The sequence below is a fragment of the Bombina bombina genome, chromosome 2, assembly GCF_027579735.1.
Source record: "Bombina bombina isolate aBomBom1 chromosome 2, aBomBom1.pri, whole genome shotgun sequence".
Taxonomy (NCBI): domain Eukaryota; kingdom Metazoa; phylum Chordata; class Amphibia; order Anura; family Bombinatoridae; genus Bombina; species Bombina bombina.
In genome coordinates this window covers 864,426,164-864,450,377 of record NC_069500.1, presented here as the reverse complement: position 1 = coordinate 864,450,377, position 24,214 = coordinate 864,426,164, and the positions used below count along the sequence as shown (strand labels likewise).

Genomic DNA, 24,214 nt, shown 5'->3' with positions numbered 1-24,214 from the left:
CTACAGACTTCAGACTGTTTCTGTTTGTATAAAAGAAAAATTCATATGCAGAGGAGGGGGTTCTGCTATCAGCACCTTTCAGTGGGTGTCCCGGGGGTTATCTAATTAACAGTGTTAAATTGGGAGCTTTTAAGTAAGATTTTAAAAGGTTTTACACTGGAATTTTAGATCAGTATCTGTGCATATTCTTCTTTATAGTAGTTTCTATTACATGCAGTTAAATGAAAATTGGTGTATACAGCCCCTTTAAAGGGATAGGAACGTTAAATTTAAATTACATTTTGTGATTCAGATAAAGCATGCAATTTTTAAATTCCCTTCTACTTTGTTCTTTTGGATACTTTTTTTGAAAATGATGTGTAGATATCCTCAGTAGCAGCAACGCAGTACTAGGAGCTAGCTGTTGATTGGTGACTACATTTATCTCATTGGCTCACCATATGTGTTTAGCTAGCTCCCAGCAGAGCACTTTTGCTCTGGAACTGACTTTAACTATGTGTTTAATCACTTACAACACACATGGTAATACGCAAGAAATAGTGCAATAATGGAATTGTTCTAACATAGAGCATTTTCTATATGCGCTGCTATAACTCTGCAGGTTAAATCTAGATTTACTGAGGCATTTCTGGGTCTGCCAATAAACACTTGCAGCAGCAAAGATAAAAACATGACTATTTACCTCATAAAATACCATCTAATTGTTAAACATTCAATAGTGTCTTAGCAAAAGTAAAACATAAAAATAAGACCACAGGAAACCTACATATACTGTTCTCTGCAGCTCCAAGACAGCAGTTAGCAGGTTAAACATAATGAGGTAATATCACTGTTTAATTTCAAGAATTAATGTGCCAATTGTGTGCTTGAGAGTAAGGGAGGTGATGAGGAACTTGATGATTTTTGTATGTTCTGTGCATTCCAGTCCTTTCTAAGCAAAGCCACACTATATACACAGGGGAAACATGTTCCAAATTTTGCAACACTATTGAGATGCCTTATTTCACTTAAGTCAAGAACTGCATGATAGCTTGACTTCAGTCCTTCCCTCCCTGGTATTATATATCACATATTTCACAGTAAGGTGCAGCCACATTCCTCTAAGCACACTGGGCAAGGAGTCCACGTCTGGTTTCCCCCATCACCCATAGGGAGACTTCCCCAGGGTCATATTAATTTGAATACGAAGAGAGAAGCGCTCTACCAGGAATGAACAACAGCTCATATGGGGGAATGTGGCTGCACCTCACTGACGAGGCCCATAGGAGGCCGAAACGATCATCTGGGGTTGTCATGTTCCTTGTTCAGAGGAGAATTGCCTGGTATTTCGGGTCTGGACTGACCTTACTTGGCGGGATCAGACTGATATACTTTAGGAATGTTTTCCTCTGTGAAAAGCACACTGGTCTAAAAGAGGCTGCTTCCGGGTGGTATATTGCCATATAACTAGCTGATGAGCTGTTGTTTGTTCCTAGTAGAAGGCTTCTCTCATCATATGCAAATATATATATATATATATATATATATATATATATATATATATATATATATACACACACACACTGTATATATGTCTATAAAAAAAAAAGGTGATTAAAAAGCCAGTGCCATCAGTGGTATCTAAATATTAAAGTTATTGTATACCCCTAAGCAAAACAAATATGTAGGCAAAAGGGTGAAAAAACAGTATAAAAACACTGCTCTGTATGATCTACTGGCAGTCGGGGGGGGGGGGGGAGAAAGCACTGCTGACTGTGTATTAGTGGGACACGATCACTGCTTAGTCGTGATAAATATATATGGCAGGGCCTAAGGTAGAGCTTTGGGTACAGGCCATGGTGTGACCCCACCTACCAGCATCAGGGGCGTATTATGGCCTAGGCCAACAAGGCTGGTGCCTAGGGCAGCAGATTTAGGAGGGCAGCACATCTGCCCTATCCTCTCTCTAAAAGCCAGCACACAGAGAAGACAAGGCACATGCGCTGATTAAGGTTGCTCTTTACAGGCAGTGCTTCTTTAAACCGTTGCTTCATTTAGAGCCGCCAGCATTTTTGCAGTGGAAGCAAAATTCATTTCGAGAAACTGCATTTATATGTAAAAAAGAAGATATACTGGGGGGTAGTTATCAAGCCGTCTACTTTTCTGGCTTCGCCGGCCCAATACGTCCGCCTAAGCTCGCCTACCTTCGCCGCCGCGGACCTTGAATACGTTCGCCTAAGTTATCAAATAAAGCTGTCAAAAAGCCGCGGGGCGATGAGCAGCGGACTGTGACAGTTATCACTCATCCGATCTCGCTGCCCTTCGGCTTTTTCCCAGCTTTATTGCTAGCCTGTCACTAAGCACTCACACTAAACTACACTGTTCTACCCCCTATACCGGCGCCCTCGGAGGCCCCCGCAACTAAATAAAGTTACTAACCCCTAAACCGCCGCTCCTAGACCCCGCCGCAAGTCTTATAAATGTATTAACCCCTAAACCGCCGCTCCTAGACCCCGCCGCAAGTCTTATAAATGTATTAACCCCTAAACCGCCGCTCCTAGACCCCGCCGCAAGTCTTATAAATGTATTAACCCCTAAACCGCCGCTCCTAGACCCCGCCGCAAGTCTTATAAATGTATTAACCCCTAAACCGCCGCTCCTAGACCCCGCCGCAAGTCTTATAAATGTATTAACCCCTAAACCGCCGCTCCCGGACACCGCTGCCACCTACATTATACCTAGTAACCCCTATCCTGCCCCCCCTATACCGTCGCCCTCTATTATAAAATTATTAACCCCTATCCTGCTGATCCCGCACCTCTCCGCAACTAAATAAATAGTTTAACCCCTAAACCGCTGCTCCATGAACCCGCCGCAACCTATAATAAATTTATTAACCCCTATCCTGCCCCCCACTACGCCGCCGCCACTGTAATAAAATGATTAACCCCTAAACCTAAGTCTAACCCTAACCATAACGCCCCCTAACTTAAATATTAATTAAATACATCTAAATAAATTAACTTTTATTAACTAAATGAATCCTATTTAAAACTAAATACTTACTTATAAAATAAACCCTAATATAGCTACAATATAAATAATAATTATATTCTAGCTATCTTAGGATTTATATTTATTTTACAGGTACCTTTCAATTTATTTTAACCATGTACAATAACTATTAAATAGTTATTAACTATTTAATAGCTTACCTAGCTAAAATAAACTGAAATTAACCTGTAAAATAAAAACTAACCTAAGTTACAATTACACCTAACACTACACTATACTTTAATAAATTATTCCTATTTAAAACTAAATACTTACCTGTAAAATAAACCCTAAGATAGCTACAATGTAATTAATAATTATATTCTAGCTATCTTAGGATTTATATTTATTTTACAGGTAACTTTGTATTTATTTTAGCTAGTTAGAATAGTTATTAAATAGTTATTAACTATTTAATAACTACCTAGCTAAAAGAAATACAAAATTACCTGTAAAATAAATCCTAACCTAAGTTACAATTAAACCTAATACTACACTATCATTAAATTAACTAAATAAACTACCTACAAATAACTACAATTAAATACAATTACATAAACTAACTAAAGTACAAAAAATTAAAAAAGCTAAGTTACAAAAAATAAAAAATTAAGTTACAAACATGTTAAAAATATTACAACAATTTTAAGCTACTTACACCTAATCTAAGCCCCCTAATAAAATAACAAAGCCCCCCAAAATAAAAAAAATCCCTACCCTATTCTAAATTACATAAATTTCAAAGCTCTTTTACCTTACCAGCCCTTAAAAGGGCCATTTGTGGGGGCATGCCCCAAAAAGTTCAGCTCTTTTGCCTGTAAAAGAAAAATACAACCCCCCCCCCAACATTAAAACCCACCACCCACATACCCCTAATCTAACCCAAACCCCCCTTACAAAAACCTAACACTAATCCCCTGAAGATCATCCTACCTTGAGTCGTCTTCACTCAGCCGAGCCACCGATGGAACTGAAGAGGACATCCGGAGCGGAAGAAGTTAATCCTCCAAGCGGCGCTGAAGAAATCTTCCATCCGATGAAGTCATCATCCAGGCGGCGCTGAAGAAGTCTTCGATCCGGCCGATGTCATCTTCATAGAGGCGCTGAAGAGGTCTTCTATCCGGGCGAAGTCATCTTCCAAGCCGGGTCTTGAATCTTCCTTCCGCCGACGCGGAACCACCTTCTTCACCGACGGACTACGACGAATGATGGCTCCTTTAAGGGACGTCATCCAAGATGGCGTCCCCTCAATTCCGATTGGCTGATAGGATTCTATCAGCCAATCGGAATTAAGGTAGGAAAATCTGATTGGCTGATGGAATCAGCCAATCAGATTCAAGTTCAATCCGATTGGCTAATCCAATCAGCCAATCAGATTGAGCTCGCATTCTATTGGCTGATCGGAACAGCCAATAGAATGCGAGCTCAATCTGATTGGCTGATTCCATCAGCCAATCAGATTTTTCCTACCTTAATTCCGATTGGCTGATAGAATCCTATCAGCCAATCGGAATTGAGGGGACGCCATCTTGGATGACGTCCCTTAAAGGAGCCGTCATTCGTCGTAGTCCGTCGGTGAAGAAGGTGGTTCCGCGTCGGCGGAAGGAAGATTCAAGACCCGGCTTGGAAGATGACTTCGCCCGGATAGAAGACTTCTTCAGCGCCGCCTGGATGATGACTTCATCGGATGGAAGATTTCTTCAGCGCCGCTTGGAGGATTAACTTCTTCCGCTCCGGATGTCCTCTTCAGTTCCATCGGTGGCTCGGCTGAGTGAAGATGACTCAAGGTAGGATGATCTTCAGGGGATTAGTGTTAGGTTTTTGTAAGGGGGGTTTGGGTTAGATTAGGGGTATGTGGGTGGTGGGTTTTAATGTTGGGGGGGGGTTGTATTTTTCTTTTACAGGCAAAAGAGCTGAACTTTTTGGGGCATGCCCCCACAAATGGCCCTTTTAAGGGCTGGTAAGGTAAAAGAGCTTTGAAATTTATGTAATTTAGAATAGGGTAGGGATTTTTTTTATTTTGGGGGGGTTTGTTATTTTATTAGGGGGCTTAGATTAGGTGTAAGTAGCTTAAAATTGTTGTAATATTTTTAACATGTTTGTAACTTAATTTTTTATTTTTTGTAACTTAGCTTTTTTTATTTTTTGTACTTTAGTTAGTTTATGTAATTGTATTTCATTGTAGTTATTTGTAGGTAGTTTATTTAATTAATTTAATGATAGTGTAGTATTAGGTTTAATTGTAACTTAAGTTAGGATTTATTTTACAGGTAATTTTGTATTTCTTTTAGCTAGGTAGTTATTAAATAGTTAATAACTATTTAATAACTATTCTAACTAGCTAAAATAAATACAAAGTTACCTGTAAAATAAATATAAATCATAAGATAGCTATAATATAAGTATTAATTACATTGTAGCTATCTTAGGGTTTATTTTACAGGTAAGTATTTATTTTTAAATAGGAATAATTTATTAAAGTATAGTGTAGTGTTAGGTGTAATTGTAACTTAGGTTAGGATTTATTTCACAGGTACATTTCTCTTTATTTTAGCTAGGTAAGCTATTAAATAGTTAATAACTATTTAATAGCTATTGTACATGGTTAAAATAAATTGAAAGGTACCTGTAAAATAAAAATAAATCCTAAGATAGCTAGAATATAATTATTATTTATATTGTAGCTATATTAGGGTTTATTTTAAAGGTAAGTATTTAGTTTTAAATAGGATTCATTTAGTTAATAAGAGTTAGTTTATTTAGATGTATTTAATTAATATTTAAGTTAGGGGGCGTTAGGGTTAGGGTTAGACTTAGGTTTAGGGGTTAATAATTTTATAACAGTGGCGGCGGCGTAGTGGGGGGCAGGATAGGGGTTAATAAATTTATTATAGGTGGCGACGGTGTAGGGGGGGCAGATTAGGGGTTAATACATTTAATATAGGTTGTGGCGGGTTCAGGGAGCGGCGGTTTAGGGGTTAATACATTTATTATAGTTGCGGTGGGCTCCGGGAGCGGCGGTTTAGGGGTTAATATGTATAGAGTAGCTTGCGGTGGGCTCCGGGAGCGGCGGTTTAGGGGGTAATAACTTTATTTAGTTGCGGCGGTGTAGGGGGGGTCAGATTAGTGGTGTTTAGACTCGGGGTACATGTTAGGGTGTTAGGTGTAGACAGCTCCCATAGAAATCAATGGGATGTCTGTCAGCAGCGAACTTGTACTTTCGCTATGGTCAGACTCCCATTGATTCCTATGGGATCCGCCGCCTCCAGGGGTGGCGGATTGAAAACCAGGTACGCTGGGCCGTAAAAGTGCCGAGCGTACCTGCTAGTTTTTTGATAGCTAGCAAAAGTAGTGAGAATGTGCCGCACTTGTGTGCGGAACATCTGGAGTGACGTAAGAATCGATCTGTGTCGGACTGAGTCCGGCGGATCGAAGTTTACGTCACAAAATTCTACTTTTGCCGGTCTCGAGCCTTTGATAACTAAGGCGAATCAGCCTCGCCACAAATACGCTGCGGAATTCCAGCGTATTTGAGGTTGACGGCTTGATAACTACCCCCCTTTACCTCAACATTTCTTCTGACCAGAGTAAGTGCTCTGTGTGCAGCTGTCCTTTAGGTTTTTTTTTTACTTTCAACTAGCATAATCAGTGCTGAGTTTACACATGCCAGATGCATGCTCCCTGATTGGCTGCTTAAAGTCTTTTTTACAATGAGATTTGGCTACTGAAGAAATTTTGAGGTAAAATATTGTAATTTCTTTACATAGCATTGTTTTTTGCAGATATGTTGCATCACTTTCATGTGATTTCAGCATCTAGTTAACATGTCCCTTTACGTATCCATATAATATGGAAAACATACATGTGCTAACCGGATCACATGTTCTCATTTGTGCTAACCCGACATGAAAATATGAATATTTCACATTCCAATGTTCTTCACATAAAAGAATATGTTTTATTTATTCATAAATACATATTTCTACATATATCTGATGGTATATTGGTACAATTATTTATACATTTTTATATATATATATATATATATATATATATATACATACACATACATCCGCACTGTCGGATCAGGTCCGCAAGACCTTTGATAAATAGGGGCCATAAGCTCAGGAGTGTGCATGTGTATTTCCTGCCATGTATTTCTCCAGACACCTACCTAGGTGTCTCTTAAACAAACAATAAAATGAGAACGAAGCAAATTTGATAATAGTAAAAGTAAATTTAAAAAAATAAAATGAACGTTTATGCTTTGTCTGATTTACAAAAGAAAATGTTTGGGTTTCGTATCCCTCCTCTTATTGGGCCTTATGATCTAAAGCAGGGGTGCCCACATTTTTTTTTTGTGTTGGGATCTACTTTTCAAATGCCAAGCTCAACGAGATCTACCCACTAAAAATGGGCCAGATCCTAAGCTTTACATTTCTGCTTTTTCAAATAAAGATACCAAGAGAATGAAGAAAACTGATAATAGAAGTCAATTATAAAGTTGTTTAAAATTGTATGCTCTATCTAAATCATGAAAGAAAAAAAAATTGTGTTTCATATCCCTTTAAGGTTGCATGATTTAGCAACACATGGATGTGCAAAAGCATAAAGATACAACAGATTAATCCTGACGACAAACGTAGCACTGACTTTAATTCGGGTTAACAGGAGCAACCCATTGGGCCATGTTACTAAACACTGCATTCAAATTACTGCCACTGACCCCCTTTACTTTGTGCCGCGGGCTTGGCCTGATATGACTCAGTGAGGCTTACACTAATAAATTTCAATAGCGTGCCATGCAGACCATTTTTTACCGGGTCAGCACGTTCATTTGCCAGACGTCAATCAGACTTCTTCCTTTAGCATAGCACAGCAGCCTCCTCCTTTACTTTTTATATCTATTGATGCTTACCCTCCTAACTAAACTATACCGTCATATCGATTTCGAGAGTACTCACTCAGCCATGCTTTTGATAGGCCAATAGTGTTGTCATTAAACAATCATCTACATTGATTGGTTGAAATTGATGTCCCTCAAGATCCAATCCTGTAGCATTTTTCGTGTCCGACCATCAGACTGTTTAATGACCCGCCCCTTCACACAGTGAGGTAGACAAAGCGGTATCCCTAGCAACCATACTCTACTCACGCCCCAAGTTGAGATTGCGTAACTTGACCACATCATTTGGATCACATCGGCTGCGATCTACCGGCAGCGCCTTCGTGATCTACTGGTAGATCTTGATCTACCTATTGGGCACCCCTGATCTAAAGCTTTCTGCTCTGGCAAGATTATCTAAGAATTCTTGTCAACACTGTGAGATACCACAAAAAAATATAGATGTGCAAATTTTAGCTTGAGAGCTTTTTATCTAGTAATGCAGCTTCTTGACATGAATGAGAAACACATACATTATAATATAAATGCTCAAAAAAGCCCCCAAAGACTTTGGTTGATATCAGTCTGTGATCATCAGCCCCATTGTCAGTCTAATGATCTTGTGTGTGTCTGTAGTCTGATAAACAATATCTGTTTACCAATAAAAACTTAATACAAAGGCATAGCACAGATGTTTTCTTTTAATTAAAGTATGAACAGAGGCTGAATAAAATGTTGTTTTTTTAAGCCACTTTGGGCCAAATTTATCAAGAACAAGGAACATTATCTGGGTAATTCTCCTATGGGTTCTCTTCAGCTCACCTTTAGAGAAGTGTATCTATTCTCTCAAATTTATCAAAAAAACATATTCATTTTTGCACTCTGTTATACATTATTTTTCTGCCCTAAAAGATACTATTTTTGCATTTTGTTAGATATTCTTTTTGCACTATATTATACATTGTTTTTCCGTTCTAAAAGATACTATTTTTGCATTTTGTTAGATATTATTTTTGCGCTCTGTTAGAAATAATTTTGCGCTCCAATATAAATTATTATTGTAGCGCTTTTTTTTTTGTAACATTGCTTCTACAACTGGTAAAGAATACATTTCTAATGCTGTTCTCCCCAGTAGTTATGGAGAACTTTAATGCAGGTACTTGCAGGAGAACATTTAATCCTCTATGGACTCGATTTATCTGGTGGGCAGCAATCCACTGCTGGAATTTACCATTGCACACAAGCGCTATTTTGCACTCACATGCAACACCGCCTCTTGCCTTCGAACAGCCAATCACGCGCGGGAAGGAGCTGTCAAGCTCCCTGGTTGGACGAGACCGGGGAAATTGAAAGAGGAGAATTGATAAATACTGACTGCAGGTTCTCTTGTGAGAACCTGCAGTCGTAGGGGAGGAGAAGGCTTGATAAATCAAGCCCATATATAGGAGAAAATAAAGGATACATTTGTAATTAGGAGAATTAATGCGGAGAACTAAAAGGATCTAATTTAACCCTTTTTTAGAGCACGTATTCTCCAAGGAGAATAGAAACAAAGTAGGAGAATTTTGCAGTTGAACTTGCCCAATTTTAGGCACATTTGTGAATGATAAATAGAGGAATTATTTCTCATGCACATTTTTAGGAGAAAATACAGGAGAATAGCAAAGATAAATCTTGCCCTTTAAGTGATTTCAATGAGTGGTTGCTTTAAGGTAACCTAATAAAACTGACAAAACAAAGTTACTTGCAATCTAGCGGGAAGCCAAATGACTCACACATAACAACGTGTGCTGCATCATGTGGTTACTGTACACACCACCTAAGCAGGATGCTGAAAGATTGGATATTTTTCCATCTATGTAGAAATCTTTATTGAGTTGTAGTTAAAGAGACATTGTAGTGGAAAAATTACATTCTAATTCATTAGTAAGTCATGTTTGCTCCAGCCACCATAGAACTCTATGGGGTTGATCCTTTAAGAAGTTTATCAAATGATTTATCTACAGAAATCCCCAAAGACTTTCATTTTGTTGAAAAATCATTTGAAAAACTTTTCTTAAAAAATAAATAAATTGTGATCAGCCCCAATGAGTTTAACCTTTGCAAATAGGTTAAACACACATATAAAGTCCTGCTCAGGAGTAACAGAGAATGCTGGTCTCAAGCAGGAAACAGCTGGTGAGCTAATTGGCAGTGGCAGTCACATGACCTCTCCAACCACAGTCTGTGTTCAGCTCAGCAGCTGCAATGTTTGACATTTTCATATAATGAGCCAGGTTATTAGTGGAGTGATAATTAGTGCTTTCGATTACTTGCTACCTGCGCTAGAAGTAAACTTTTTTGCACGAATCGGCTTGCGTTCGTATTACAAGTTGAAAGTAAAAAGTTATCACTAGCCTGATGTACGCAAAATGTCAAACTTAGAATATTGCGCGCTCAATAACCTATTTCCCCATAGAAGTCAATGGAGAAAAAACAGTGGAAAAAAACACCCCACTCTAACGCTAACCTGACACAATAATATGAATATTTCACATTCCAATGTTTGTCACATAGCAGAATATATTCTATTTATTCATAAATACATATTTTTACATATATCTGATGGTGCAATATATATCTATACCTATATCTACATATATATCGGAATATCTATTTAGAAATACATATTACCCTGTTTGCAGAACATTGGAATGTGAAATATTTACAGTAAATAAATATTTAACCCCTTAAAACCAGCGCCGTACCCTGTATCTTTGGCTTCTCTCTGCTGTGATCTTGCTAAAAATAGTGAGATCATGCTATTTCTGCATGCCCCACGAGTGCCCCGCATTGGTGCCGATCGTTGGTGGGTGGGTGGGTTTGAGGGTAAGGAGGAAGGCGGGCAGCCCATCGCTGGAGGGGGTGGGAGGGGCGGGATCGCTACACTACGGAAAAAAAAGCATGGAGCCACAGTGAGTGGGAAGGGGGGAGGGGGAAAGAGGGGGGAGCAGGGAGAGGGAGTTGATATAGTGGAAAGTGGGGTAGAGGGTGGGAAAGCAATCTGGGAGGTGGATATGGTAATGAGGGGAGCAGCTACACTACAGAAAAAATAAATTGGTGAATTAAATAAAGATGAAAGAAACTGGGTACTGGCAGACAGCCTGTAGCTAAGATGGCAGCTAATAGGTAGAGGGAGAGGGTTAGGGAGCTGTTTGGGGGGGGGGGGGCAGAGAGGTTGGGGGGATCCTACACTGTAGAAAATAAATATATATATATATATATATATATATATATAGCCTTTTATTGTAGTACTGGCAGACTTTCTGCCAGTTCTTAAGATGGAGGTGACCATTGTGGGGTGGGGGATGGAAGAGAGCTGTTTGAGAGGGATAAGGGGGATCAGGGGGTGGGACGTGTCAAGTGGGAGGGTAACCTATACACTGAAGCTAAAAATAACCCTACAAGCTACCTAATTAACCCCTTCAGTGCTGGGCATAATACAAGTGTGGTGGGCAGCTGCATTTAGCGGCCTTCTAATTACCAAAAAGTAATGCTAAAGCCATATATGTCTGCTATTTCTGAACAAAGGGGATCCTAGAGAAGCATTTACAACCATTTGTGCCATAATTGCACAAGCTGTTTGTAAATAATTTCAGTGAGAAACCTAAAATTGTGCAAAAGTTAACGATTTTTTTATTTGATCGTATTTGGCGGTGAAATGGTGGCATGAAATATACCAAAATGTGCCTAGATCAATACTTTGGGTTGTCTACTAAAAAAAAAAATATATAGTTTTGATAGGTTAATATAAAAAAAGGCTCTATTTCTGTTTAAATATAGTTATGGCAAAAATGCTAAAAGTGCTCTGGTCTTTTTGGGAAGTTTTTGTCTGAAATGCCCGGTCCTTAAGGGGTTAACACATTTATTAAATATGAATATTGCCGAAATATGTTGTTTCATATTTTCATCTACTTGACAGCAATCTCATATATTTGAGCCTTTAACTTTTGTGTGCAATATTTTTTTTAAATAATTTTTATTATATGGTGTTATTATGAGTGTAACTGTACTGTGTAATGTACTTTTTGATGTGTTTTGTGACTCTTTTTTGTTTTGCAAAACAGTTAACCAGAGCTCTGAGGAGGAGGTCATTCTAGTGCAAATTGCGATTGCCCTTACGTGTTCATATTTACTTTCAATATGAGCGCAATTTAACTTGCGTGCAAATGAACGCGAAACCCTGATATCGCTTGCCAGCAGACGATAGTGCTCCACTCGTAATCTGACCCAAAATGTTTAGTTATGTGTAGTAAAACAACTTTTAAATATATTTACATTATTTTTCATTTGCCCCCTAACATGTTATTTAGCTATGAAAATGTATTAAGGCTAGCCCTGCTACATATATTTCCTTAACTGGCTTCAGCACATAACAATGCAAAACAATGTAGTTTATACTAACACAATGACAGTAGTTAGCCTTACCAGATATACAGACTAAAGCCCAGATTGGCTCCTCCAAATAAGTAAAGTGATAGGTGGAGTTTGACTATTGATGTTAAAGGAACATGAAACATAAACATTTTTCTTTCATAATTTAGATAGAGAATACAATTTTAAACAACTTTTCAATTTACTTCTATTATTTAATTTGCTTCCTTCTCTTGTTATCCTTTGCTGAAAGGTTTATCTTGGCAAGCTCAGGAGCAGCAGAGAACCTAGATTCTAGCTGTTGATTGGTGGCTGCATAATATATATATTGATTGTGATTGGCTCACCCATGTGTTAAGTTAGAAACCATTAGTACATTGCCGCTCCTTCAACAAATGATACCAAGAGAATGAAATAAATTAGATAATAGAAGTAAATTAGAACGTGGTTTAAAATTGTATTCTCTACCTGAATCATGAAAGGGTTTCATGTGCCTTTAATATGTTTTAAAAATGTTTACACTTGGCTGATATGTAATTCTATAGCAAAACAACACAAATAGCTCAGTAATGATTTGGTTTCAAAAAAATGTTTTAAGTAAAATTATAATCTCATTTGGAATTCTAAATAAAGTCAGACCACCTTATATTTTAACTGACTGCATCACTAAACATGTTACTTCCTGTCACACGTACTTTTTTCCTGCACGCCACTTAGCAAACAAAATGCTATTAACATTGATATGAAATGAACCATTAATTAGCATGGAAACAATAAAACGCACATTAAAATGATGGTAAACTTTCCCCTTTGTATAAACAGATCCAGAATGTTAGTGATAATTTTGATTGAGTTTAATTCTTCAGTTGTAATGAAGATGCGCTATAACTTACTTTTTAATGTAGCGCTGAAATTCTCTGGCTGACCACTTTTTGTTTTGTGAGTTAACGGTTTGAATTGTTCTCCAATCGGCGCTCTTGACGTACGGCACTCACACTATTTTTTTGTAGCTAGAGTGTCGATTGGAGAACAATTCAAACTGTTAACTCACAAAAAAATTACTTTTGAAGTGGGTGACCAGAGTGCGGGGTATTTGAACAGCACTACATTAAAAAGTAAGTTAAAGCACATCTTCAGCTGAGATCAGCTGAGCCCTTCCCTTTGTGAATTGTATCCTTGTGTTTTAATGGATTAAAGAACTTTTTTTCTGCACAGTTCCTCTGTAGCCAACGTATTTACTTTTTTGCCTACTTGCGGATGTCCACCGCTATTTTTCGTTGGCTCCACACCGCCCCTGAATATGGTTTGATTGGGACTGACCATCCGAGTTTGTTGCATTTACGGACGGAGGTTTACTGCAGCAGCACTTCCTTTCTTTTCCACATCTTCATTACAACTGATAAATTAAACTCCATCTAAAATAATGCTAACATTCTGGATCTGTTTATACAAAGAGGAAGTCCATACAAAATGTTTGCATAGGAAATTAGCACATCAAGGGCAAGTTCCCCGCTTACTTTTCCGCGGTAAAACTCCATGTACACAATTACCATTTTAACACAGCAATCCCTTAATAGGGTGATTGCAGCAATACAGAAACCACTGCTAGACAGTCTGTTTTGTTCTTTTTAGAACTCTTCAGTAGCAGATAGATTTCTGGTTGCTGCTTTGGCAAAGCTCATTTCAAGGTTAAATTAAAATTCATTAAAATTATGGTGGAGATAAAAATCTGAGATTAAAATCCTTCATGTCTCAAAAGTAAATCAATACACTTTTTTTGCATAGGAAATTAGCACATCCAGGCAAGTTCCCTGCTTGCTTTTTCCCTGTAAAACTCCATGTACATTGTTACCGATGCACAAGAGGATTCTGGGTAAGATATGCAAAATCTCAGATTTTTTGTTCTTTTTAGAACTTTTCAGTAGCGGATAGATTTCTGGTTGCTGCCTTGGTAAAGCTAATTTCAGGGTTAAATATAATTTGCATATTTTACCCAGAATCCTATTGTGCATTGGTAACAATGTGCATGGAGTTTTACTGGGGAGAAGCAAGTGGTGAATTTACCTGGATATGCTAATTTCCTATGCAAAACATTTGTATTGATTTACTTTTGAGACATGGAGGATTTTAATCTCAGATTTTTATCTCCACCATAATTTTGATGTACAAAGAGAAAGCAAATATATGCTAGAAATAGGGCCAGATTACAAGTGAAGTGCTAAATATCGCTTTTATGAAAGCAATATTAGTGCTTCACTGAGTAATACCAGTGCATAATGTGCGCTGGTATAAATTGAGCGCAATGCAAACACAAGCTCACGTTCGCATTGCAATTGAGGGCATTTGGGGCACTTTTAGAAAAGTAACCAGAGATAATCTACTTAACTGCAAAGGGTTCCAATGCACTTATATAAATGTCTACATATGTGTGTGTATATATATATATATATATATATATAATATATTACCACATGAAGTGCACTCTCTCTCTATAATCAACTGCCAGGGTGCTAGCAATATAAATCCAAGAACTGTACTTGTGCTGTGACGTTTCGGGTATATAGCTCCCGTCTGAGGAAGGGGAGGTATATCCCCAAAACGTCACAGCACAAGTAAAAGAATTGAAAAGTCCATTGAGTGCAAGCCTGTGGTTATTTATATATATATATATATATATATATATATATATATATATATATATATACTGTACATATAAATCTTAAGAGATGTAAATGTCTGTATCTCTATGTTAAAGCCCTTTGCCTACCTTTTATCTAACACCTGAGACCTCCAGGCCCATTTATCAAGCTCCGTATGGAGCTTGAAGGGCCGTGTCAAAAGACCGCTGCTCCATAACCCTGTCCGCCTGCTCTGAACAGGCGGACAGGAATCGCCAGACATCAACCCGATCGAATACGATCGGGTTGATTGACAGCTCCCTGCTGGCGGCCGATTGGCCGCGAGTCAGCAGGGGGCGGCGTTGCACCAGCAGCTCTTGTGAGCTGCTGGTGCAATGTTAAATGCGGAGAGCGTATTGCTCTCCGCATTTAGCGAGGTCTTGCGGACCTGATCCGCAGTGTCGGATCAGGTCCGCAAGACCTTTGATAAATGGGCCTGCTCGTATCTTTGTGCCCTTTTTTGTGCAATTTTTTAAAAAAAATAATAATTTTATTAGATGGTGTAACTGTACTTTTACTTGTTTTACTGTCCCTTTGAAACCAATGATAATACAAGTACCAAAATTCTGGGGTAGATTTATCAAGCAGCAGATGCTGGAATCTACCCCCGAAGTTTCAGGTCCGCCTGAAACATAAGTCTTACGACCGCTGCTCCTTAACTCATCCGCCACCTCTGAGGTGGCGGAAAGCAATCATCCCGATTGGATGCGATCGGGATGATTGAGACCCCTTGCTAGTGGCCGATTGGCCGCAAATGTGCAGGGGGCAGCATTGCACAAGCATTTCACCAGAAATGCTTGTGCAATGATAAATGCCGACAGCGTATGCTGTCAGCATTTATCGATGTTAGGCGGAAATGATCTGCTACAGTCGATTTATCAACTCCTACGACTGCAGGTGAGAACCTGCAGTCCGTATTTATGAAGCAGCGGTCATCAGACAGCTGTTTCCATAACCATTCGTATTTCAATCTCCCCGGTCTTATGCAACCGGGGATATTGACAGCTCCTGCCCGTGCGTGATTGGCTGTGCGCGGGCAGGGGGCAGGATTGCACACAAGCGCAAAATAGCGCTTGTGTGCAATGCTGAATTCCGGTAGCGGAATTCAGCCCTCCAGAGGCAAGGTGCGGCGGATAGGGGCAGCTTGATAAATCGACCCCTATGTATCATGACTTTTAAATTTTATGAACAGAAAAGGCACAAACTTTATTCGCACAGCAGAAAACAAAATGTATGCATGTGTAACATACAAGAAACTTAGGAGAACACTAGTTTGTTTCTATTTGTCTAATAGAAAACACCATGGCTTGCAGTGTGAAGTAGGACATACAGTATGTATCAAGGTAAGTCCTTCCTAATGTTTAGTCCATGGTGTACACAACTTCTTTTGAAATTCCAATAAAAAAAAAACAGAAAACATGGTTAGGTACTCACTAATAAAACCCTGGTAGAATAGCTTAAAGGTACAGTCTAGACCCAATACATAATTTTAATAACTTATTTTTACATACCAGAAAAGCATCCTGCAACTGGTCCAACATCTATAAACTTGTAAGAATTACATAGAACATCTTAATATTCGTAGTTGTTTAGGAGACAAAAATGGATGCCAAACTCCAGCAACCTATTGCGTGTAAATTTTGATATGTTAAGTTTTTCCAATCACGACCGACTCATGATTAAAGGGACAGTCTACACCATAATTTTTATTGTTTAAAAAGATAGATATTCCCTTTATTAACCATTCTCCAGTTCTGCATAATCAACACAGTTATATTAATATATGTTTTAACTCTGTGATTACCTTGTATCTAAGCCTCTGCAGACTGCCCTGTTATCTCAGTGCCTTTGACAGACATGCAGTTTAGCCAATTAATGCAGACTCCTAATTAACTCCACGAGAGTGAGCACAATGTTATCTATAGGGCACACATGAACTAGTACTGTCTAACTGTGAACAACTTTCAAAATGCTCTGAGCTAAGAGGCAGTTTTCAACGTTAAGAAATCAGTTTAAGCCTCCCTAGGTTTAGCTTTTGAAAAATACCACCAAGGAAACAAAGCAAATTTAATGATAAAAGTCAGTTGGAAAGTTGTTTAAAATGTTATGCCCTATCTGAATCATGAAAGTTGAATTTTGACTTGACTGTCCCTTTAAGTTTCCCTACTTGCTGATTTGTGCATGTACAATTTGAAATAGCTAACTGAAAAATATTAAACGTACCCTGCTAAACTGTAAAACAAGAAAACAGCTAACTGGACACGAAGAAAGCTGTGGGCGGAGCTTGGTGGTCATTTTCGGCTGCTAACAAATGATTATTTAAAAGCTTAATGTAATTCTTACAAGCTGATTTATGTGGAACCCTTTGCAAGATGCTTGTCTGGTATGTAAGAATAAGTAATAAAGAATACGTATTGGGTCTAGACTGTCCCTTTAAGGAGACCATACAGCTCAGTAATTACCCCTTACCCAAGATTACCAGGATTTACACTTCATTAGTCTTAAAAGACCCATGGACCCTGCACACTATTAAATATACGCACAGGACAAAAAAAATTAAAAGGCATTTTTAAGATGAAAAAACTTTATACAATAGCTATATTAATCTCTACTATAGCATAAAGGGAAACATTGTTTAAATACCATGCCTTAATTTGGCATAATAGTTTCCTATAAAAATGACCACATTGTAAACCAACAGAACCGGAATCCACAGATCGTAATGTTAGTAATTTACTTTCGGATTACATTAAACATGTTCTCGCCTAATTACATCTGGCTAACATATACACTGCATCTGGAGAAATGTGACAATGTACAATCAAATGTTATATTTAAGATATTGTTAACTAAATTCTTGGTACTCACCAATATAATGTGATCACTAACTATAAAATCCAAAGCACTCCTTAAACTAGCTGTCTTGCGTCTTGCTTTCTGACTTTTTTTTGTTGTTGATAGGAAATGACTGCTACAGTCTGTGCCCTTCCCTTTTTCAGAGCTATTACGTAGACAAGGATTGTGAAATCCGGATATAGCTGCTCTAATAAACCTTGTTTGGCTCTGAGTGAATCTGCCATAGTATAGATGTGACAGGAAATGTGTTTCCTTTTATTTTGCAATTGAATTGGCACTGCAAATAAAACTGTTTCAAAAATACTAATATTAACACAAACAAATCCTGTAACAAAGACTTATGTACACTCCTCCAAATGACATACAGATATCCTCAACACACATAACCATTCTAATAAGTGACATTTTAAAGGGACAGTAAACACCTTATAAATACAAAACACTTGCTGACTTGCTATGGAATAACATATCAGTCAATTGTAAATTAAAAGTTTGTTGCAATTGTTTTTAAAGAAGCCCAAAGGAGCTTGTAGGCAAATTGAAGAGATATTAAACAGAGTTTTTTTTTTTTTTTAGAAAAAAAATAGTTTAAAGTAAACATAAAAAGAAACACATGTTGTTTTTAAAAAGCAAACAACTTACTTGTTTTCTTGCAAAATAAACACTTAGGAGTTCTCAGTGTAGCCCATTGCTACAGCTAGATAAGCAAGCAGAATTTACAAACCTAAGTTCTACTGTCAGATGATTTTTGCAGCAGAAGTTGTCTACTAATAATGGATAATAAACTAACTGGAGCCATTTTATGATGTCTCCTAGCAACAAGCCAAAGGAACATCTATTCATTTGCCTTCCTGTAAGAAGCCCAGCCTGGCTGTGACAGGAAGTAATGGATACTGCACAAATTAATTTTAAAAAGGAATTAAAGGTAAAATACTTTAAAAATAATGAATAATACATATGGCAATCATTTCTATTAAGCAAAACATACTGCTTTTATATCCCTTTAATGGGGCATTAAACTGCTGAGTACAACTACAATAACATGGTTTCTAATCACCATTCTATTTATTTTCCCTCCTGTACCTGCAGCTCTCTTTAAAGACATTCTCATATTTTAACTCATTAGAGAATCTGGTTGGTAAAGCTCTGCATTTTATACTGGGCGCCGCCATCTTGTAGCGCATGTATTGTTGTATCCTGTGACAGGAGCAGTGCACTTTCACAGATCTGTGATGTTACAAGCTTTTTGACAGCTGTACCTTGCACTTCAGTTTAGATCACATATAGCCACTATTTAGCGCTAACTGTGCTAGAAGTAAACATTTTGTGCTCGTCAGGTTGTACTCGTTGAAAGTAAACGGTTTTTGCTCTTGCGCTAACCAGACAAGTGCAAACTGCTTACTTCTAGCGCAATCAGAATATCGCAAGCGCGATAACGTTTTTCCCCTTAGAAGTCAAAGGAGCAAAAAAAGTGGGAAAAAACCTTACACCATACTCATGCGCAAACACGATCACATATTCACATATGCACTAACCGGATTGCATATTTACATATTCTCTAACCGGATTGCATGTTCTTAAGTGCACTAACCATGAAAATATGAATATTTTACATTCCAATGTTCTTCACATAGAAGAATATGTTATATTTATTTATAAATACATATTTCTATATATATATGATGGTTTTTGGTACAATATATATTTATACCTATATATAGATAATTATAGATGCTCAAAAAACTAAGTATTGCAGTATGCAGTGATACCTTTTTTATTGGACTAACATAATATTTAAAAGACAAGCTTGCGAGAGTTTTCCTCTCTTCCTCGGGTCTAAAGCAATACTGATCATTCCTATATCAGAATGATCAGTATTGCTTTAGACACATCACATACACATTATATATATGTATAGATATATACAGATATATATAGGAATATCTATTTAGACATACTTAGAACATATTCTTCTATGTGCAGAACATTTTAATGTGAAATATTTACAGTAAATACACACTATAACACTTTATTAAATATGAATATTGCTTACATATGTTTTTTCATGTTTTCATCTGCTTAACTGCAAAGGGTTCCATTACACTTATATATACTGTATGTCTATATATGTGTGTGTACATACGTATTTATGTGTTTATATGTGTATATATGACTGTAAATACATATAAATAAATACATATGTACACACACATATACTGTATGTCTATATATGTGTGTGTACATATGTATTTATGTGTTTATATGTGTATATATGACTGTAAATACATATAAATAAATACATATGTACACACACATATACTGTATGTCTATATATGTGTGTGTACATATGTATTTATGTGTTTATATGTGTATATATGACTGTAAATACATATAAATAAATGCATATGTACACACACATATACTGTATGTCTATATATGTGTGTGTACATATGTATTTATGTGTTTATATGTGTATATATGACTGTAAATACATATAAATAAATACATATGTACACACACACATATATACTGTATATACATATATATACACACACATACATATACTGTATATACATATATATACACACACATATATACTGTATATACATATATATACACACACATACATATACTGTACATATTTAGACATGTATGTGTATGTATCTCAATGTTAAAGCCCTTAGCAATTATGACTTTTGTGTGCAATATTTTTCTTTAATAATTTTTATTAGATGGTATTATTATGAGTGTAACTGTACTTTGTAATGTATTTTTGATGTGTTTTGTGACACTTTGTTGTTTTGCAAAACAGTTAACCACAGCTCTGAGAACGCGCTAAACCATCGAGCGTTAACTTGAATTGTGCTAAAGCATTCACGTTTACATTTAACTCGTAATACAAGCGCAATTTAACCTTCACACAAATGATTCCGAAAACGCAATATTGTTTGCGGTCCACTCGTAATCTGGCCCATAATACAGAACATTTTGCACAGTTTAAAAGTTACATAAAAAATAAAATATCCAAGATGGCAGCTCCCAGTGTGAAGATTCAGAACTCTGTTGCAAGAGGTTAAAATAAAAGAACGACTTTAAAAACAGCTGCAGTCACAGGAGGAAAAACAATAGCATGGTGAGCAGTAACCATTCTATTATAGTTGCACTCAGCAGTTCAATGTCTCTTAAAGTTCATTGCAGTCCTTATCTGTTAAAGCCAGTCAGGGAAAGGTATGCAGCATGGTTAGCCTTCAGAAGTCTGCAGAGAAAAGCCTCAATTTGTACAGTAAAATTACATGAAAAGGGATAAAATAAATAATGAAATTATATTGCAAAGATACTTTATTATGCATTAGTAAAACTTTTATATTAAAATCTCAATGCATTTACTGACTCTTTAATTATTAGATTATAAAAACAGATTTCCATATCCCTCTGCACAAAAACTGTATGGGTGGTAGGTAAGGTTGCCACCTCAGCCATGTTTTCCTGGACACTTATGAGTTACACATGCTGCAGGGTGTGCACCTGGGCCCTGTGGTTTCTAGTTACGCCTCTGTATGTATATATATATATATATGTATATATATATATATATATATATATATATATATATATATATATATATGGAAATATTGCATTGAAAATCCCTTTGTTTACATATAAATCCATGTTTCTCTATGTACTGTATGTGTATGTTAAAAGGATCGCTGTGTTAAAAACAGTATTTGAAGCAAAAAAAACCTGAGAATTTGCATATCTAATTTGCATATCTTACCCAGAATTCTCTTGTGCATTGGTAACATTGTATATGGAGTAATTTCCTATGCAAATATTTGTATTGATTTCATTTTGAGACATGGAGGATTTTAATCTCAGTTTTTTATCTCCACCATAATTTTAATGAATTATGTGTATGTATGTCAATGTAAAATCCCTGCGTCTGCTTTTCTTTCACAGGTATCTTTGAGCCCTTATAACTTTTGTGACAGTGTTAATATGAGTATAATTGTACTTTGTAATGTAGTTTTGAAGTGTTTTGTGAAACTTTTATGTTGTGCAAAACTGTTAACTATAGCTCTTGGAGCGCGGAAAGGATTGTTGTGTAAAAGACAAATGCGCGCGCACAATTGTTATTTTTCAAGACTTGTAATAGCTGCGAAAAGACCACATTGCATGCTGAAAACTCATAATATGCTACTTGTAATCTTGTCCTATGTGTTTAACCCTTGCAAATGGGTTATAAACACATAGCTAAAGATTTACATCTCAGGTGCCTGTAGGCACAAAAACCTAACGCGCCCCCCCCCCCCCCGCGCCCCTCACAAAAAAAAGCACAGTATTACTTTTAAATCTGTGCAAAAAAACAAAAACTCTGTAAATTACTTGACATATTTTTACAATCAGCAAACACTTTCACAAATAAACTGGCTGAGCTCGGCATCACATGACATGGGCACCCCCCTGCCCCAACTCCGCAAAAGAAGTGTAGTGTAGACTGTCCCTTTAAGTAATAAAATGTTAATTTTCCATTGTCCATTCATAATACAGATAAGATAAGGAAGCAAGTGTGTGTACACAAAGTGATAACACAATGATCAATTATCTGCTATATACATATATATACACACACACATCATATAAACACACACATACATAAACACACACACATATACCCCCCCCACACAACACACATACATACATACCTACAAACATAAACAAAAAAATACACACACATACATACACAAAAAAATACTCACACATACACAAAAAAAATACACACACACACATATATACACACACACACGCACATATATACACACACACACACACATATATATACACACACACACACACACACATATATATATATATATACACACACACATATATATATACACACACACACATACATACAGCAAAAATAAATATAAATTAAATTACACATTTTAATAACTCAACATGCTCTCTAATATTATCTACATTGGTTACACAAACTAATCCTGCCTACATGAGATCACATATATTTATATATTTTTTGTCACCAAAAAAAAACTGTCTGGCTGCTCATCTAACATACACAGTAGCACTTATAAAATCACAGTCTCTCCTCAGGGAACAACATATACAAAAAAAGCAAGCCTGCTCTGAGTAGTCTGAGGCTGGGGATAAGGATAGGAGATTTGTTGTGGTCAATCATATACGCAGCACACAGAAGTTCCGAGTTTTAAGATAACATAAATAACAGACCTGGCAAATCTCAGCTGCATCTGTCACCCTTTCAGGACCTCATTTAGTGTCAGTCCTCCTGGCTATAAATGAGCTGTCCTGAGTGTGCTGCCTCACTGATGGCACTGCGTGAGGGAAAAAAGAAGGGGGAAGTTTTTTGTTAGGCATTTAGTTTAAAGGGGCGGTGCTGTCAGACTGTGGTAGTTCTGTTCCTGTTTTCTTTAAATTTTGCAGCAGATGATCTGTGCTGTGCTGTGCTGCACTCCGATTTCCCCACCCACAAAGGCTCAAAAGCATTAAAATTGTTTTAGAGAGCGCCCCTTAGAAGTTCTAAAGGGCATTCTCTATTTTGCTCCCAGTCTATGTAGCAGCCTTAAGGAAAATAATAGGCAGGTGATAATAGGCAGCTGCACAAAAATTTAAGCTAGAAGCACGTGTGAGTTTACCTACCACCTCCTTGTAGCCAGTCTGATCCCCTGCTGTTGTGGCCCAGCGGCCTTGCAAGTCACTAACTGTTGCCGGTGTGACAGTTATTTTTTTCACATTGCACCATCTGTAACTATTCTGGTGGCTGTAAATGCAAGTTTATATAATCTTACAAGTTATATTTACTGGGCATATAATAAATTATTGCCTTACACTATTGCAGCAGGGTTGAATCAGTCTTCCCGCTCTCTTCCTCTGACTGTACTGCCGATGACTTGCTCCTCCCTCTTCCTCTCCTGTCATGAGCGTTTCCAGCAGTAAAATGTATTATAAAAAAACTAAAACTTTTGCAGATGCAGTCAGTAACTCTTTCTACAGACAGGCGCCCCTCACTGCATTGCGCCTGTAGGCACATGCCTACTGTGCCTAATGGGAAATCCGGCCCTGCTGGTGAAAGAATTTGTGCAGCAAATCCTGGCTAGGGATTGGCGAATGTTTCGCAACATTCGAAAAATGAAACAAATTTTAACACATTCCTTTGTTCGAATCGAATTTCGAATGTTTACATAACATTCTAACATTCGATTTTCGAATGTTCCGTTTCGAATTTTACGTTTACATTAAAAAATATTAGTTTCGAAAAATTCTAATTTATATTTGTAATAGTATTTCTAATGTTTCTTTAAATGTAATATTC

General features: G+C 37.2%; 1 long non-coding RNA gene across 1 annotated transcript in view; it reads right to left on the bottom strand.

The window, feature by feature from the left end:
- LOC128648064 (uncharacterized) overlaps positions 1–23,454 on the bottom strand; it is a 41,673-nt gene extending 18,219 nt beyond the window's left edge. Inside the window, exon 1 of the long non-coding RNA XR_008400494.1 lies at positions 23,113–23,454. This is a non-coding gene — a long non-coding RNA (uncharacterized LOC128648064). The remainder of the gene's footprint in view (positions 1–23,112) is intronic.
- Between the last annotated feature and the right edge of the window lie 760 nt (positions 23,455–24,214).